A 17723-nucleotide genomic window follows, 5' to 3' on the forward strand; every position below is an offset into this window, starting at 1 on the left:
TTGTTTGTTGTTTGTTTTGAATTCCTAGTCCTTGCTTCTGAAACCATTCTGTTTTAATTCTCTTTGCTTCTGAATGCTTACTGATTCTGACTGTTTAGCTGCTTCTGATATTTTAGATATTCATGTTCATATATTTTTGATCTGATTAATTTCTTGTATACTCTCTTTTGATTAATTTCTTGTATACTCTCTTTTTGTCTTTTATGTTTTTTTTATCTTTTTTGATAATGACAAAAGGGGGAGTATATGTGACAAGTATTTAAAGGCTCTGAGCCCCATTTATATGTGACAAGTATTTAAAGGCTCTGAGCCCCATTAATGGCATTTGAAATTTTTTGAAAAACTTCTATCATTTTTTTTACCTTATTGGTATAAGATATGAACGAACGAAGGAGTATCAAAATTCAAGTAAAATTAATTGAACCATTCTTCTTATCTATAAGTTCATTCTTTCAATGATTCAATTTTGTTTTTAAGCTCTGATATTTTTTATTGTGCGAAAAATGAATTTAATTAACCTGGATAGAACTTAGGGGGAGCTTACAAACCTCACCTTAAATACTATCAGACTCAGGGGGAGTTTGAGCTTACAAACCTCAGATTCTGAGCTTACAAACCTTAGAACCCCAAAGTCAACTTGTTAATTAGATTAACAACAATTGATCAATTTTAAATACTTTTGTTTGTCATCATCAAAAAGGGGGAGATTGTTGGAACAAAATGTGTTTAACAATGAACCTTAAAGAGTTTTGATGATAACAAGGTATTAAAAATTGTAAATTGGACTAGCTAATATTTGTTCAAGTGTACAGGACCATAATTATAAAGTCACATCATCATTGGTTCTGAATGAGCAAATAAAGAGCAAAAGAAAATGAAGCTTAGATGATTCTGAAGGCAAAGCGCTCCTGAAGTCAAGCTGCTCCTGAAGAAATAGCGCTCCTGAAGTAAGCCACTCCTGAAGAATAGTGCTTCTGAAGACAAGAGGTCCAGAAGCCACATCATCAGAAGCTGCGTCATCAGAAGCTGCAGAAGTCATATCATCAGAAGCTGCATCATCAGAAGCTGCCTCATCAGAAGCTATTTCACCAGAAGCTGAATCTCAACTGGATTTGCAAAAGATTCAAGAATTGAAGAATTATCAATGCAAAAGCTGTCCATTGGATTCGAAAACACAAACAAAGGATTAATGGAATTTTGCAACGGTCATTTCAAAGGTGTTTGAAGGCTTGTGCTTGCATTTTGGACGAAAGCGTTGACATTGTACTTTGTACGAATTGTACAACCACGTTCTCCACTACTCTGTTTTGTGTCCATGCTACAAGACAAGAAAACAACTCCAGAATACAGCTTCGCCTGCATAGATGTTCCTTTGGATAAGGAATGGATGTCAAATTTGTTCTTCATAGGACAACAACCAAATCAGGCAAAAGATCATTGGTGAAAGATCAAACTTCAACAACGACTCTTTGGTGTGCTGGCAATTTCACAACGTCTCTTTCACACCTCTATATAAAGGAGTGAAGAATTAGAGTTTTGGTAATGCAAGAACGCTAAACGAAAGACTCACAAGATTTTCACAAGTACCAAACCTCTGCTGAAATTGTTCTGCATTCACTTAGAATTTCTGTGTCTCAAAGTCATATCTTAGAAATTCTTAAGTTCATTGAGTCTGTATCTGATTTGTATTGTGAGCACCTCTGATTGTATATCAAGTGTTCAACCTTAAACAATTTTCTGTGTAATTTTGTTTAGTTAGGAAGTCTCTTGCAGTTGTGCTTGAGCAGGAAGTCTCTTGATTGTGTTCTTGAGCAAAGGAAGTCTCTAGCTTGTGTGCTTGAGCAAAGGAAGTCTCTTGCTTGTGTGCTTGAGCATTTGTAATCAGATATTACTCATAGTGAAATCTCCTTGGAAGTGCAAGGGGGACTGGACTACTTCCGGATTGTGGAAGGAACCAGTATAATTGCTTTGTGTCGTTCTTCTTCTCTCTCTCTGTTTTATTCCGCTGCATTTAGATTCTGATTATCACTTCAGAAGCTGTCTCACCTAGCTTCTGATCAGTGTGTTCAGTTTTTAGGAGAAACGAAGAATTTTTCAAAACACAATTCAACCCCCCTTCTTGTGTTTTTCTCACCTTCACCCTCTTGGTGCAAGTTAGCACCTTCTCCCATGTCATGGTGCAAGTTAGCACCCTCTCCTTCATTATCTTGTTGTTCTAGAACCTGCACATCATCAACATACAACCAATTTTCTTCCACCTCGGTGGTAGTCCGAGATGGGTTAGGCAATAAAAACATGATTGGCACATTTAGCTTGAGTTGGTAATGGACTGGTGGACGTCGTTTAATGAAATTCATAGCAATGAGGGTTTCCCTATTGAGCCTATTGTTTCCCTCAATTGGTTTGATCCCCTCATCCTCAGTCACCCCAAAACACCTAGCTATGTATGTGATGATTCCACCCACCACTATGTCTCCCTTTCCAGGTGGTTTATTACCTAAGAAGTCTAGTTAGTCAATCAAATAGAAACATGTGTTGATGGGGTGGTTGTAAAGCATTGCCCATAGCATGAACAATTCATCGGTTCTAGTGTTTCCTAGCTTGGTTCTACCCCAAATAGTGCAAGCCATGACCCTCTGAAGGTACCTAAGTACGGGGTTGTGAATTTTGTTAGCTTTGCTGGCTCTAGGGACATAGGTGTCAAGGCCAGTGATACGGTTCCAAAAGGCGGCTGGGTCATAGTTATCCGGTTTTAGACTAGGATCCCAATGATCATGAATATACCCTTCGTTTGCAAAACCTAAGGCCTCACAAAAGTGCTAAAGTGACATGTCATAATCAATATTCATCAACCGAAAAACAACTTTATGGTTAGGGTTATCAAAATTCAGCTTATATTTAGTGAAAACAATTGAGCTTAAAAATTCATAAGTGAAATTTTCATAACCCCGCATAGGTGTTAACATATAAGTCCAACCTAGCCTACCCATTAGCCTAAGAACATCATCTCTAAGCCCTAGCACATTCAAATCATAAGAATCAGGATATCGAGAAGGATGCAAAGTTTTAGAAATTAGGGCTTTATACCTGTCCCTTTGCTTATTGTCTTTGAACTGGATTCCATGATTCTTGACTTGTGCTTGCTTCTTGGAGGGAGGACCGGAAGAGCTTGCTGGTTCCTTACCACTTCTTCTTGAAGCCATTTGACCCTTGTTTGAATTGGTTTGAAGGTTTAGGGTTTGGGAAGATTTTTGGTGGAAAGGATTGGTTTAGGGTTGGGGTTGATGTTTAAGGAAAGTTTGTGGGTTTAGATGTGGAGATTGGTTAAGGTTTTGTGGTGTTTGTGTTAGGTTTTGAAATATTAGGGTTTTGGTGAATTATGGGTTTGGGTGGATGAAAGTTGTTTTTGATTGGTGGTTTTTGTTTTGGATGAAGTTTAGGAATGATTGGTGAAAGAATTGAGTGATTTGGTTAAGTTTTGATGAAGATATGAAGGTTTGAAGATTTGAAGGTTATGGAGGGTTAGAGAGAAGTTTAGCAGATGAAAGAGGTTTGTGGTTTAGAATGAATAGAGAAGAAGAAGAAGAAGAAGAAGAAGAAGAAGAAGAAGAAGAAGAAGAAGAAGAAGAAGAAGAAAAATTGGTTTATAGCTGGGTAGAAATCGGGCACGGCCGTGCCACCCTTGGCACGGGCCGTGCCAACACTCTGTGGCTCAGGCTTCTTTTTCTTCATAAACCATGGCACGGCCGTGCCAACCTTCTGGTAAGGAGGTCTTCAAAAAAAATTTCAATTTCGTGATTTTTTCGAATCACACTTGGACAATTACCTACAAAACAACTTAAAACAAAGAAAAACAAAACAAAATCGATTAAATACGTGGGTTGCCTCCCACGAAGCGCTCTTTTAATGTCATTAGCTTGACGGTTAGAAAGTGTCCTTAGAATGGATCAAAGATATCATATTGTGTAGATGACGCTATAAAACGTTCTTTCACAACATGATCGTTAAGCATGCAACAAGAGTAAAGAGAGGGACCCTTCATAACATTTTCCAACTCAAATCCTACCATCTTATCACTCACTTGAAAAACTATCCTACCGTTCTTGACATCTATAAGAGCTCCCGCAGTGCCGAGGAAAGGTCTACCTAGGATTATAGGGACGTCTTCGTCCTCTGCAATGTCAACGACTACAAAATCAGTTGGGATATATATGCCTTCTATCTTAACTGGTATGTCGTCGACAAATCCTACAAGTTTCATGGTAGAACGATCAGCTAGCTTCAACTCTATTTTGGTAGGTTTCAATTCTCCTATCCCTATCCTTTTGAGAAGAGACAAAGGCAGCAAACTAACAATAGCTCCTAAGTCACAAAAGGCTTTGTTTATGGTTTAATTCCTAATTTCACATGGTATGGCAAAGCTACCTGGATCTCTAAGCTTAGGGGTTGCTTCTTGAATGATTGCACTAGTGTCCTTAGCCAAAGCTATTGTCTCACTATGCTCTATAGGCCTTTTCTTTGAAAAAAATTCCTTTAAAAACTTGGCATATAGAGGCATCCTAGACAAAGCTTCAACAAAGGGAAGTTTAATGCAAATCTTCCTAAGTATGTTGACAAATTTTTCAAACTTACCCTCTAGTTTAAGCTTATCAGGATTTAAGGGGGATGGAGTTTTGTTTTCTTCAAGCGGTTTTGCTTCTTCTATCCCAATTTTATCACCTAAAGGCTTGAAACTTTCTTTCCCAACGTTTTTAACCTTAGCAAAAGTTTCGCCTAACTTACTAGCCCCAAAAGATATGACATTAACTTGGGCTTTGGGATTGGCTTCGGTTTGACCAGGAAAGACTCCCGGTGTTTGGGAAGAGGTAGCCACTTGTTGGGCTATTTGAGCGATTTGAGTTTCAAGAATTTTAGAGTGAGTAGCAATAGAATCAACCTTGGTATTGAGTTTGGAAAGAGAATCATTCAGAAATCCGGTTTGGTTTTTAAGTTCTTGAAGTTGTTTGTTTTGGTTGGCAATAGAGTTTTCCAACAAAATTTCCAAATTGGATTTCTGAGTGAATCTTTGGTTGTTTGCATAACCGGGTTGTGCTACTTGTCCATAGGGATTTTGATTTTTATAAAAATTTTGATTCTGTCTCATCCCTTGGTTGTATTGAGCATAATTCATTTGCTCAACACCGTTAATAGCACTACCTAGTTGGCAATCAACACCAGCATGACCAGCTATACCACATATTTCACAAGAAGGAGTAGAAGCAGAATTGATAGCACTAACATTGAGTTTTTCAAGTTTTTCGGTTAGTGTATCAATTTTAGAAGCAAGGTGGTCATAGTTAGAGACTTCGTACATACCTGCCTCCTTTTTGGAGGATGAAGAACTAGTGATGGCTCTCTCGTCGGTCCATTTGTAATGATTTTGAGCCATGTCTTCAATCAGGGCATACGCCTCCGTGTAGTTCTTGTTCATAAGTGTTCCACCTGCAGCTGCATCAACAGACATCTTAGTGGTATAAGACAAGTCATTATAAAAAGTGTGGACTATAAGCCACTTTTCTAGGCCATGGTGGGGACAAAGTCTTAGCATTTCTTTGAAACGCTCCCACGCATCATAGAGAGATTCCCCATCTTTTTGGTTGAACCGTGTGATTTCGTCTCTAAGTTTAGCGGTTTTAGATGGTGGAATGAATCGGGCAAGGAATGCTTGCCTCATCTGATCCCATGAAGTAATGGAACCGACTTCGAGGGAATGGAATCAAGCGCTAGCTCTATCCCTTAAGGAAAAGGGAAAGAGATGAAGTCTTACAGCCTCTTGGTTCTCCTTCATGGTTCCACTAATTCGTAGGAAAACAGAGATATGAAGATTGGGATCCTCAGTGGGGGATCCCGAGAATTGGTTTTGCTGCACCAAGTTAAGTAGGCCATGGCGGTGTTATTTCGTGCGTCTCTCCTTCGTTTATGCAAATACCTTTTGATCTCGTTGATTATTACAACTCGATTTCTGGTTTTTCGCATAAAAAATTGAGAACCCGAGAAGTTAATGATAACAGAAAAACAAAAAGTTGAAAATAAAAATAAAAAGAAGAGAGAAAGAAGAAGAGAGAATTCTAATCACTAAGAAAAAGTTAATCAAATTAGTTAACTCCCCGACAACGGCGCCAAAAACTTGATAGGGCCAAACCGCAAGTGCACGGCCTATCGAAGTAATAGTAGTAAGTAGAGTATCGTTCCGCTAGGGAGTTGGTCAATCTAATTAACTTTTAGAAAATGATTAGAGGAGAAAGAGATAAGAAGTTTGATAGTGCAGTTGTTTGAAAGTAAATAACAATAATAATAAAAGGCCTCGGGATCATTGGTTCATCATAATAACGAATCTTTTCACAAGCAAGCCTTAAACTTATAATTATACGTTAATCTTAATTACTAAGGACAGGTTTCTCTTTAGCATATCACCGCTCCTCTCGAAGTCAGTGAGTGTATCCCTCCAACAACCACACCTATTCTCATGGGTGATTGCCTTTGGGACCCTTGAAGATCGAAACTTTATGTGTCCCAAGGTTTGCTAGACTATTCTCATGTTTCGCAAACCTTGTCTAAATTCACTTGATAGGATATCAAAGCTCCGCGTTCGCTTTATGAATTGATATCTGTGATGATGAATTAACCATTATCAAACCCTCCGCGTTCGCTTCCACAGTTTGATAATAATTAATTCATGTTAAAACAGTGAATTTAGATTAGGAATTAAGGTAACAAATAATTAGGGTTTAAGGCTTGGCTTGATCCGGATTACGTCATTATACTTATCCAACGATCCCAAGACAAAGAAGTCTACTCACTCATGTTCATCGTAGACATGGGGGAAGAAGAGAGAAAGCGATAAAAGTAAATTGCAAGGAAGAAAGTAAATAAAGCAAAGAACTTTTATTGAAATAAAGACTTAAAATATTCAAAGGAAAGGTGAATGTTTATGGTGGAGAGCTACTCTATTTATAGCTTTACAATCGACTTAGAAACTAAGCAACTAAAGGGACAAAACAGTAAAGCTGCAACAGGGTAACTTGGGCCCGAAGAAAAAGCAGTAAAACAGGTTTCTGGATCGCGCACGGCCATTCCACATGTTGGCACGGGCCGTGCCAAGCTTCTGGTAAGGGGGAATCATATTTTTGCCCCGTATCTTCGTATTCTTGCGCTGTATTTGCTCCAGTCCTCTTTCTTTCGCTCCAAGGCACCTTCCACCATATATTCATTCCTAAAATAAAATAAAAAGCAATTTAAAGTAAAATATTCTAAAGGGAAATAAAATGCAATAAAATTAAATCAAATCTAAAAATAAAACTAAACTAAATAATGCAATAAAATAGACTAATCTATGACTCACCAGTCATCAACATAGAGAAGCAAGATAACGGTGCTATTTTCAGTTTTTCGAGTAAAAAGAGCAGAGTCATGAGCACTGGAAGAGAAATTCAGCTGGGTAATAGTCTTGTGAAATTTAGCAAACCAAGCTCTAGGGGCTTGTTTGAGACCATAAAGAGCCTTGCGAAGTCGACATACTTTGTTTTCATCACATGTATATCCTGGAGGAGGATGCATGTAAACCTCTTCTTCTAACTCACCATTGAGAAATGCATTTTTAACATCCATTTGAGTGAGTCTCCATTTGCGAGTGGCAGCTTCGGCAAGAAGAGTTCGAACAGAGTTGATGCGGGCAACAGGGGAAATTGTTTCTTCATAATCAATTCCATACTCTTGAGTGAACCCTTTTGCTACAAGACGAGCTTTGTAACGCTCGATAGATCCATCAGAAAGAGTCTTTATTTTGTACACCCATTTGCATCCTACAAGAGTCTTATCAGAAGGAGGATCAACAAGGTCCCATGTGTGGGTTTTCTCCAATGCAAGTAATTCTTCCTGCATAGCTTGCTGCCAATGAGGATCTATGGAGGCTTCCTTAAAGGATTGTGGTTCATGATGGTGAAGCATAGTGGAATAACAATGGTAATCACGAAGATAAGGAGGTGGATTTCTTACCCTCGGAGGAAGCTCAACAGTGGGAGGTGCAGGATCAACGGTCGGAACAATGTCATCAGAAGTGGATTGAACATCGGAAGGGGTTGGAAGCTCACCAGAAGAACCTGCATATGTCTCAGAACCTGCATGTGTGTCACAAGGAAACATGTCGACATCAGGGTTAGTAAAGAGAGGAGTGGTAGTAGACGGGATTGACTTAAACTTTGACAAGGAAGAAAACATTATATGTTCCCAAAAGACAACATGACGAGAGATACGAATGCGTTGGGATATTGGATCCCAACATCGATAACCTTTGTGTTCAATGCCATAACCAAGAAAACAACACAGACGAACATGAGGCTCAAGTTTAGTATACTCATGGGGCTAAAGGAGGACAAAACAAGCACAACCAAACACCTTAATTGATTTATAATCTGGTGTAGTGAGATAAATACATTCAAAAGGAGAGACATTACCAAGTATAGAGGAAGGGAGACGATTGATTATATGGACAGCGGTAAGGGCAGCTTCACCCCAAGCGCGCTCTGGACAAGAGGCTGAGATAAGCATGGCACGGACTGAGTCAAGAATGTGACGATGCTTTCTCTCAGCGCGACCATTTTGTTGAGATGTATATGGACACGAAAATTCAGAAAAGGTACCCTTCTCACTAAGAAAAGACAATAGTTTAGAATCACGATATTCCATGGCATTATCTCGTCGAAAAACTTTAATGACTTTAGAAAATTGAGTTTGAATCATTTTGGCAAAATTAATGTAAATTTGAGGAAGCTCGTGCCTATTTTTCATCATATATATCCATGTAAAACGAGAATAATCATCAATAAATATAACAAAGTACCGAGCACCTCCCATGGTAGGTGTGGGAGCTGGGCCCCAAATATCAGAATGCACTAGATCAAATGGTGAAGCTGAAATGGAAGTACTTTTATCGAAAGATAAGGCTGGTTGTTTAGCAGTTTGACAAGCAGTACAATCAAAAGACTCATTAGTGATAGAACCTAAATAACCTTGAGACACTAGAGGATGCAATTTATCGATAGAACTATGAGCAAGACGACGACGCCAAAGTTGAATGGAAGAGTCTGTGCAAGCGGCACAAATGTTGGACTCAATAGGAATATGCAGTTCAGTGAGCTCATATAGCCTTCCGATCTTACGCCCACTCCCTATGAGTTGTCCTGTCCGCGGATCCTGCACACTACATCCAGAGGAAGAGAAAGTAATTTCATATCCAAGGTCACATAATTGACCAGAGATAAGATTAAAATTTAGTTTAGGAATAAAATATGTGTTAGGTAGGCTTAAATTAGGGAGAGAGAGAGAGATATATGACCTATAAGAGATCCATCAGCAGTGTGGATAGAACGGGTAATGTCATTTTTAGATATGGAAGAAAATAAATGAGACGTAGATGTCATGTGGTTGCAACATGCCGAATCAAAATACCATTTAGAATTACCTGGTGTGGTGGAAAGAGCAGCAGGAGTATTACCAGAAGGAAGAAGTTCTCTCAGAAGAGACTTAATAATTTTGATAGAGAAGGAAGGAGCTGAGAAGAGACTCTCAGAAGAAGTTCTCTGAGAAGATTCTATAGATTTATTGGCAGCAGCGGCAGACGGCAGTTGTAAGTACAGGCCCAAAGGAGCTGGGACGAGATCCAACGTTGAATTTCTCCATTAAGCAATACAATAACCAATTTCAATGGTATCACTTTAGGAGAAAAGAAACAATTGTGATGACTATATTTATGGCGGAATCAGGATAATGGAGTCACAAATGCACATGTGATGCAAAACATGTTGTGATTGGTGAATAACAAAAGGGAATTTAATGCCTCACACGTTCTCTTTTAGGATAGAGAGAAACTATAATCACCGAATCATCAATCGGTGGTGATTAGTAAAGTAAAGAAAGTATATTTTTGATTAGCAACACACTCAGGAGAGAGAAAAAATCTGGAAGAGATAAACAACAATCGACAAAAATCACCAAAGAACATACGAATGAGAAATGCTCCGGAAGAGAAAAAGTAAAACCTAAGCTTGATACCATGTAGAAACTCAGGAAGATATGAGAAATATTTGTATATTCATTGTGTGTTTTTTGAGTACAAGTAGGTGATCATATTTATATTATATGATTGTAGACAAAGAAACACAAAAACTAATTACACATAATGACTGATTACTCCTAACATAATTACAAAATAATGACATTAAATGGAGAATCATAATACTCCTCCGGTCTCAAATATAAGAGAAGATTCCTTTTTTAGGTTCATTGAGTAGTTAATGTATCTAGTCTACATTGTAAAGCAAATACATTAATTATTTAATGAACCTAAAAAAGGAATCTTTTCTTATATTTGAGACCGGAGGGAGTATATCTTAACAACTAGTAATTCAAGTTGTTTTTTTTTTGAAAGGAAGTTGTTTTTGTTTTATGTATGTGTTGACATCATATAGCGATTATTAAATATATGCTTATGATTTGTGAAAGGAGTTTCACATGTTTTGCTATGCAAATAATCGTTCATTCCAGTTCGGTGACTTGTGAATATAATTGTGATATTAGATATCACATAATCACAGATACCGTAATTTAATTTGTTTCATACCTAATTTTGGGTTTGTTAATTGTTACTGTCACAAATGTCTTACAAATTAATTTACGGTGATATATTCCATAACTAAGTTTTACAAATTAATTTTCGCTGATATTAATTTGGAATGAGATTATATGCTGGTTTGAAATTAATTCAAAAGAGATCATGTTGTTCAATGAGATTGAATGATGCATTGATTTGTAATTATTAATTTAAAACTGAATCAGTATAATTCAAAACAATATCCCCTTATATGATGCTCATCGTATTTTTGGTAACAAAATCAATTTTCACACGTTGTATCAATTTTAAAATTGTTTAGAAAAGAATTTGTTACGGATGGATTGCGGATTTTACACGACTTCTGTTTTGGATTTAAATTTCAAATTATTTAATAGTAATAGTAGTTACTATTACTTTTATTGTTAAATAATTAATATATATGTTGTATGGTTATGACCTTAGAATTTTGACGTTTAGTTAAATACGACCTGCATGTCGTGATTTATTTTAGTTAAATACGACCTGCGTGTCGTGGTTTATTTTAATTATTCTATTTAAGAGTTAAATATTGTGATTGCATCAAGAGTTGAAGAGATGACGACGCCAAAAGATGATTCCGATGGAGAAATTTTTGAAGCTTGCTTGTGGGTCAAAGAGTTGTAATAAAATAGTTTATTTAATTCTTAAGCATTTGGAGGTCATAACCATACTACCTAATTTAGTTATTTTATGTATGTGATGCATGAAATGTATGTTTACTTAGCGCATGTATGTGATGTATGCTTAACATGTTTTAGATGCATGTTAGCATGTATATTTTAAATGTTTTATATACTTGCTTTCTATGAGCATGAATGTCATGCATCTTTAAAGACGCGTGTATGAGATACACATGTCAATCAGATTAAACTAAATAAAAAATCCTTCAAATAGAATATGAAGTAAATTGTTTTCAAAAGTATAACACACTTCAAGACTAATATCGAAATGTGTAGGTTTCGCTTCCGCGAAGTGCACTTTCTATACTAGTAAGTTGTGGTGCGGTAATTCTATTTACCGATTGTTATTTTTGGATCTAACTTAACTAGATTGTATTTTAATAAGATTAAAATATATATTTACTTCAAATGAAATATTAAGTTTAATGCTTTCCAAAAGTTTTACACCCTTCAAGACTAATATCGAATATGTGGGTTTTGCCTCCGTGAAGCGCATATTCTATACTGGTAAGTTGCGGTGCGGTAATCCAATTTACCCAAGTGTTATTCTTTTGGGTTTAACTTAACTAAATTAATTTTAATATGATTAAAATAAATTTAGAAGCAATGTTTGGGAACATCTATATGATAGATTAGAGTAAGGAGTTATTCACTCAAATGATTTGAAAGTTGTATGAGATACAATTGGAAGGAGTTCCTACTTAAATAACTGAGTTTTGAGTACAGCCCCCGTTGACTTAAAGCAAGGTGAAATATGGATTTCAACCCACTAGAAAATCTGCCAATGAGATTTTCCGATTCAAATGTTGAAGGTCATTTGATTTGAGTAAAATTGTGGGTGCATATTTAATTAAAGACCTAATTAATTATGTTTTTAAATCATGATACATTTATTTTATTTATTTTCTGTATTTAGAATTTCTTTAGCATATGCATTTTATTATACTGTAAAATGTTCTTGTGAAGAACAAGATCTTCAGGAAAGAGTTTCTGAATTGGTACAAAATTAAGAATTGTTCTTAAGAATAAGAAAAAAAAACTGTATAATTTCGAGCAACCATTTCCTAGAAACTTTCTATATCAAATTCGAAAATAATGCTTGTCAGAAGCATCAGGTCGATTGAGTGGATATAAGATATCTCATAGTGGTAACGACAACGGATAATGATATGACCATTAACCTCAATGTTATAACTGCAAGATAAGATAAAGAGTTTCAACCTATCAAGTAGATGGAAATGAATAAGAATGAAATTCAAACTTTGTTTCTCTACCTTGGAAGGTTAAACATGGTTGCTAAATAGGGAAGCAATTATTTCAAAAGTTGAAAAACAAAATTTCTCGTAATTTTGAAAGAGTCAAAATAAGAAAGAAGTGAGACTTCTTATTTACCCATATAGTTATATAAAGTTAAATTTCTACTTCTGCATCATAAGTATATGATACTTGATGATTAATCTTATATTTGTTGAAATATAGAGTTTTAAAGAAGTAGAACATTAACTATAAGTGAAGTCCACCTACGTCTAGAATGGAACAAATAGTTTCATTGACTATAAGAGCTTATGCTTGGACTTAAACTTAACTTGATATGGAACCAAAAAAAATTGTTATTAAATTCCACATAAAATAGAAGCATTAAATTATAAATCTTGTATTGACAAGAGAATGATTGTGTAGTTGAATAATAGACAAACGTTGTCCTATTATGCAAATTATGTTTTCTATATAAGTATGCTAATCAAGTAATGGATTTGAGTTTCATGATCTTGATAAGCTGGTCTATAACTTATGAGAAAAGGATCAAATGAGATTAGAACCTTTTGTATATCATTGGCATCACTGTTTAGTACAAACAAGTGTGATTCACATTTCCAAAATCCATGGATATGGACTATTGGACTCATTTGATTTTATATCATTTGAAGGATGTGAGTCCCACCTTTCAAAATAGATTAGTATACCGGTCACCACCAAAGGTGAAGGGGCACATAATTTATTTGAGTTTATATACATATGAGATGTATATGGAGAACTAAACATATTTGCTATATATTGTTTCTATTACTTCATCTAACATTACTAAATCATTTAGTAGATAAGCAAAGTGTATATGACACGATTCAAGAAAATTTTGAAATTGTTCAAAGATTTTAACAATGAAGTAAAAGGAATAAGTTTGAAAAGTACAAAGACTATACGAGTAAATCGTGATGGTAAATGCTTGATTAATGAGTATAATGATTATTTATATCGCTTCATGTTTTGACATGAGTCGATCTAAAATAGTTTGATTATAACTCAAAGACTCTTGAAATTAATGAAATTACAGTTATTCTTCACCCACAAGAAGTTCTAATTGAGTAATCATAAAGGCACCATATTAGATATGTAGGTAAAAGTACCTATTTTTGACTTTATGATAATTTGAGGTTATATGGTTTACTAGATAAACTAAACTTCAAATTAAATGAATGTATACTTGTGGAAGCACCCTTAGGAAACTAAAGGATATTATTTCTACATCTTTTTGACAAAAGTTGTTTGTCGTTAAAACTGGAGTATTCCTTTTCAAGGAGTATGGCTCTACAAGAGCCAGTGGTAGTGATGTAGAACTTGAATTAAGTGAAGTACCACAAAATACATGTTTCTCTAAGAATGGAACATGAACTGATTCAACAAAGGATTGTTGGTAAATTGCTAGTTCGAATAGCACAAGATCTAGATGAGTCTGATATGTCATATCACTAAGATGAGAAACATGATTTTGTCATGATTCAACAAGGTGACATGATTCTCATTGAAGATGAGCACCTGACTTACTATAAGGTCGCAAATGGCCTGATTTTGAGAAGTGGCTAGATGCCATGAGATCTTATCAAGAATCCATATACACAAACCATATATGGATATTGGTTATATCATCCAAATGAGTATGACTCATAAGATGAATGTGAGTTTTCTTATAGAAAACTGACATGGATGGTATTATGACTACCTTTAAGATATGATTGATTGTAGAAGGTTTCATGCAACACGTGATGCAAATCATGACGAAACTATTACATCATCGTAATGCTTAAATCTAATGATCCCAATTCCCATTATTGTATAATACATGTTCTAGAAGATGGATAACTAGGTTGTATTCCTTAATTGGAATAACCTTATATATGTATTTGATATATGTAGGATTTCATTAATCCAAAGGATACTAGAAAGGTAGATATGTTATAAAATTCATTTATGAATTAGAGAAAACTTCTCGAAGTTGAATTTTTTATTTTATTAATGAAGTTTTATGAAAACTTTTATTAATAAAGAAATCTTGTGCACATAAGGAGATTAGTGGGAGCATTGATATTAGTTTGGTGGAGTATGTGGATGACATACTAGTCACCAAAATAATTTATCTACACATGTAAGACATGGTTAGAAAATTATTTTCAATATGTACCAAAATTGATTATAGTGTTTGACACTAGAATACCTTCAAGAATATCCTTGGATGTCTTAAAGGACTATGGATTGTTTCTTGAACAGGGATGAAAGAAACATTGTAAATGAGTTACAATGATGTTGACTTTCATATCGGTGTACAGTATATCCAGATTGTAATTTGGAATAAATGTTATGCTAGGATATCAACTATGAAATTTGTAAAAGTACAAGCTTCAGATAGTTGTTGTTTCTATTACAGATGTCAAATATATATGATTTGGATTGTTTATCTCATATCTGAGTGAAAACATGTGTTTCTTGCGTTGCGGATTCCATTGATCTCGTCTGAGATGAAATTTGTTTAAATCTTGCGAGCAATGAAAACTTGATCTCACCAATGATCCAAATGTATACTTTAACACTTTAATTTCTTTTCGATAGAAGATCGAAAGTAGAAATTGAAAGAAGTATAACCTACCAACATAGGAAAGAGTTCCTTATCTGCTAGTAGAGTATCTTGCCCATAGTGCGCTTGATTCTAACACTTGACCAATATATATTGAGTTAATATTTGATTGGCTTTTAGTGCTAGTGGGAGATTGTTGGAGTAAGCTCTAATAGCCAATCTATGTTGATTGGGTTTGGCTTTGTATCTTGATATTGATATAAGTATATATTGTGAATATATAATAATAAGGAATTTCTTTATTGATTTTGTTTTGTTTCAAAATAATAAAGTCCCTAGAATAGTTAGTCTGTTTAATGGAACATTAATTATAACTTAATTGTGAGACCCCGTTAAACATAAGGAAACTATTCTTAAAGTATCCATAGTCAAGCTTTATTGAGAAGTGGGATATTATTAAAGCATAGAGACTATTATGTGGGTAGACTGATGATCACATCTCACAGATCATGGATAAAGAGTTATCAAGTCTTCACATAGATATAAATATTAGGAGTAATATTTATATTGGATTGACCCGCCAATGAGAATACTACATAGTAAATGTTCACATCTCAAGCTTTATTGAGAAGTGGGATATTATTAAAGCATAGAGACTATTATGTGGGTAGACTGATGATCACATCTCACAGATCATGGATAAAGAGTTATCAAGTCTTCACATAGATATAAATATTAGGAGTAATATTTATATTGGATTGACCCGCCATGAGAATACTACATAGTAAATGTTCACATCTCAAGCTTTATTGAGAAGTGGGATATTATTAAAGCATAGAGACTATTATGTGGGTAGACTGATGATCACATCTCACAGATCATGGATAAAGAGTTATCAAGTCTTCACATAGATATAAATATTAGGAGTAATATTTATATTGGATTGACCCGCCATGAGAATACTACATAGTAAATGTTATGAAAAGTGTCATAAGATATTCTAATAGTGATAGTGGTGTATTCCACCCTTCGACCTGAAACCACTATGTACCCTAGATGTTGGAGTCGAGTGCTTTGTCACCATTCAAACGTTGTTCGTAACAGGATGACTATAAAGTTGGTTGATGGGTACTCCATGAATCATGTTGAGGGACATGAGTGACCTAGATGGAATTTGCCCTTCCTACATAACAGGAGAAATGTCTATGGGCCCAATATTGAACTAGACAAGGATGACACGGTCTATGCCTTGTGTTCAATATAGACATGAGAGCAAAAGGGTAATTATACACATGATCATTATCACAAAAAGGTTTCGTCATATCACATGACATTCTCGTCACTTGGGTAGCAGTGATGTGTTGCTAGATACCGTTCATTGTTTATAATATTAAATATGTGATTTAATATTATTGCCAATGTTATGAGAACCTATAGGGTCACACACAAAGGATAGATAGATGAGAGAAATAAATAAGTAAGACTTATTTATAAAATAATAAGTAGGACTTATTTATAAAATAATAAGTAGGACATATTAGTAATTAAATAATTAAATATGATTTATTATTTAATTTACAAAAATAGAGAAATGCGGTCCACCGTAAGGTACGGTGTGTTTAAGTGAAATATGGTGCACCATAAGGTACGGTGTACTTAAGTGCTTGTCTTGCTGACCACACAAGTGATTCTATAAATAGAACCCTTATGTTGAAGCATTGCTGACTTTTGTGAAATGCTTAACCTGATTCACAAAGTAAACCTAGCCGCCGCTCTCGAAACCTAATCTCTCTAAATCTCCATTGGAATTGGCTAGCACCGGTCATCGGAGAACTTCTGTTCGTGTAGACTAAGTAGAGGCATCGCTGCTTTACTTTGCTCGTGATCAGAAACAATTCTGCTACAAAGGTTCTGCGGTTCAAGAGGTAAACACATAATCCTTAAAGTGTTTAAGAATGTGTTCTCGTTGATTTGTGATTAATGATTTAATCAAGATCTGTTTCAATGGGATTTCTTCCGCAAAGAGGATTAAAATTTTGAAAATACCCTCTTAAAATCCCTTCATCTATTATATCTGTGAATCCGTGTAGCTTTTGACTCTATTGTTAACAATATAATTCAGTCTTTATTCATAATTATTTTTATTCATTGCTTTTCATATGATTGCTTGTATGACTATTAACCCTAGCTTCTTGCAATCACATAAATTGATCTTAGGAATTGAATGACTACTAGCCCTAGCTTTTAATCCTGAAATAGTAATTATGTTTAACTCAACACTAGGAACCTAGAGATAGGAAATTGAGGGTTATGACATATAAATTAATGTTCCGACATCGCTTCCGCGGTTATTCAATCTGTTTAAGAGATTAATAGGGTTATAACTTAGGAAAGGGTTTTGAGTCAAGAGATTGATCAAAACCACTTAGTTAATTTGTCGTAAAGATTGAATAGTAATTGAGAGCAAAGAGGAGCAAATTATTCACGCTGAGCAATAGAGGATTCAAAG

General features: G+C 35.2%; 1 non-coding gene across 1 annotated transcript; it reads left to right on the forward strand.

The window, feature by feature from the left end:
* Positions 1-5558: 5558 nt before the first annotated feature.
* Positions 5559-5665, forward strand: LOC146898849 (small nucleolar RNA R71). The gene has a single exon (XR_015024284.1). It is a non-coding gene; the product is annotated as a small nucleolar RNA R71 (small nucleolar RNA).
* The last annotated feature ends 12058 nt before the right edge of the window (positions 5666-17723 follow it).

The sequence above is a fragment of the Medicago sativa genome, chromosome 8 (genome assembly GCF_051527215.1).
Source record: "Medicago sativa cultivar Bolivia chromosome 8, Bolivia_mono, whole genome shotgun sequence".
Taxonomy (NCBI): domain Eukaryota; kingdom Viridiplantae; phylum Streptophyta; class Magnoliopsida; order Fabales; family Fabaceae; genus Medicago; species Medicago sativa.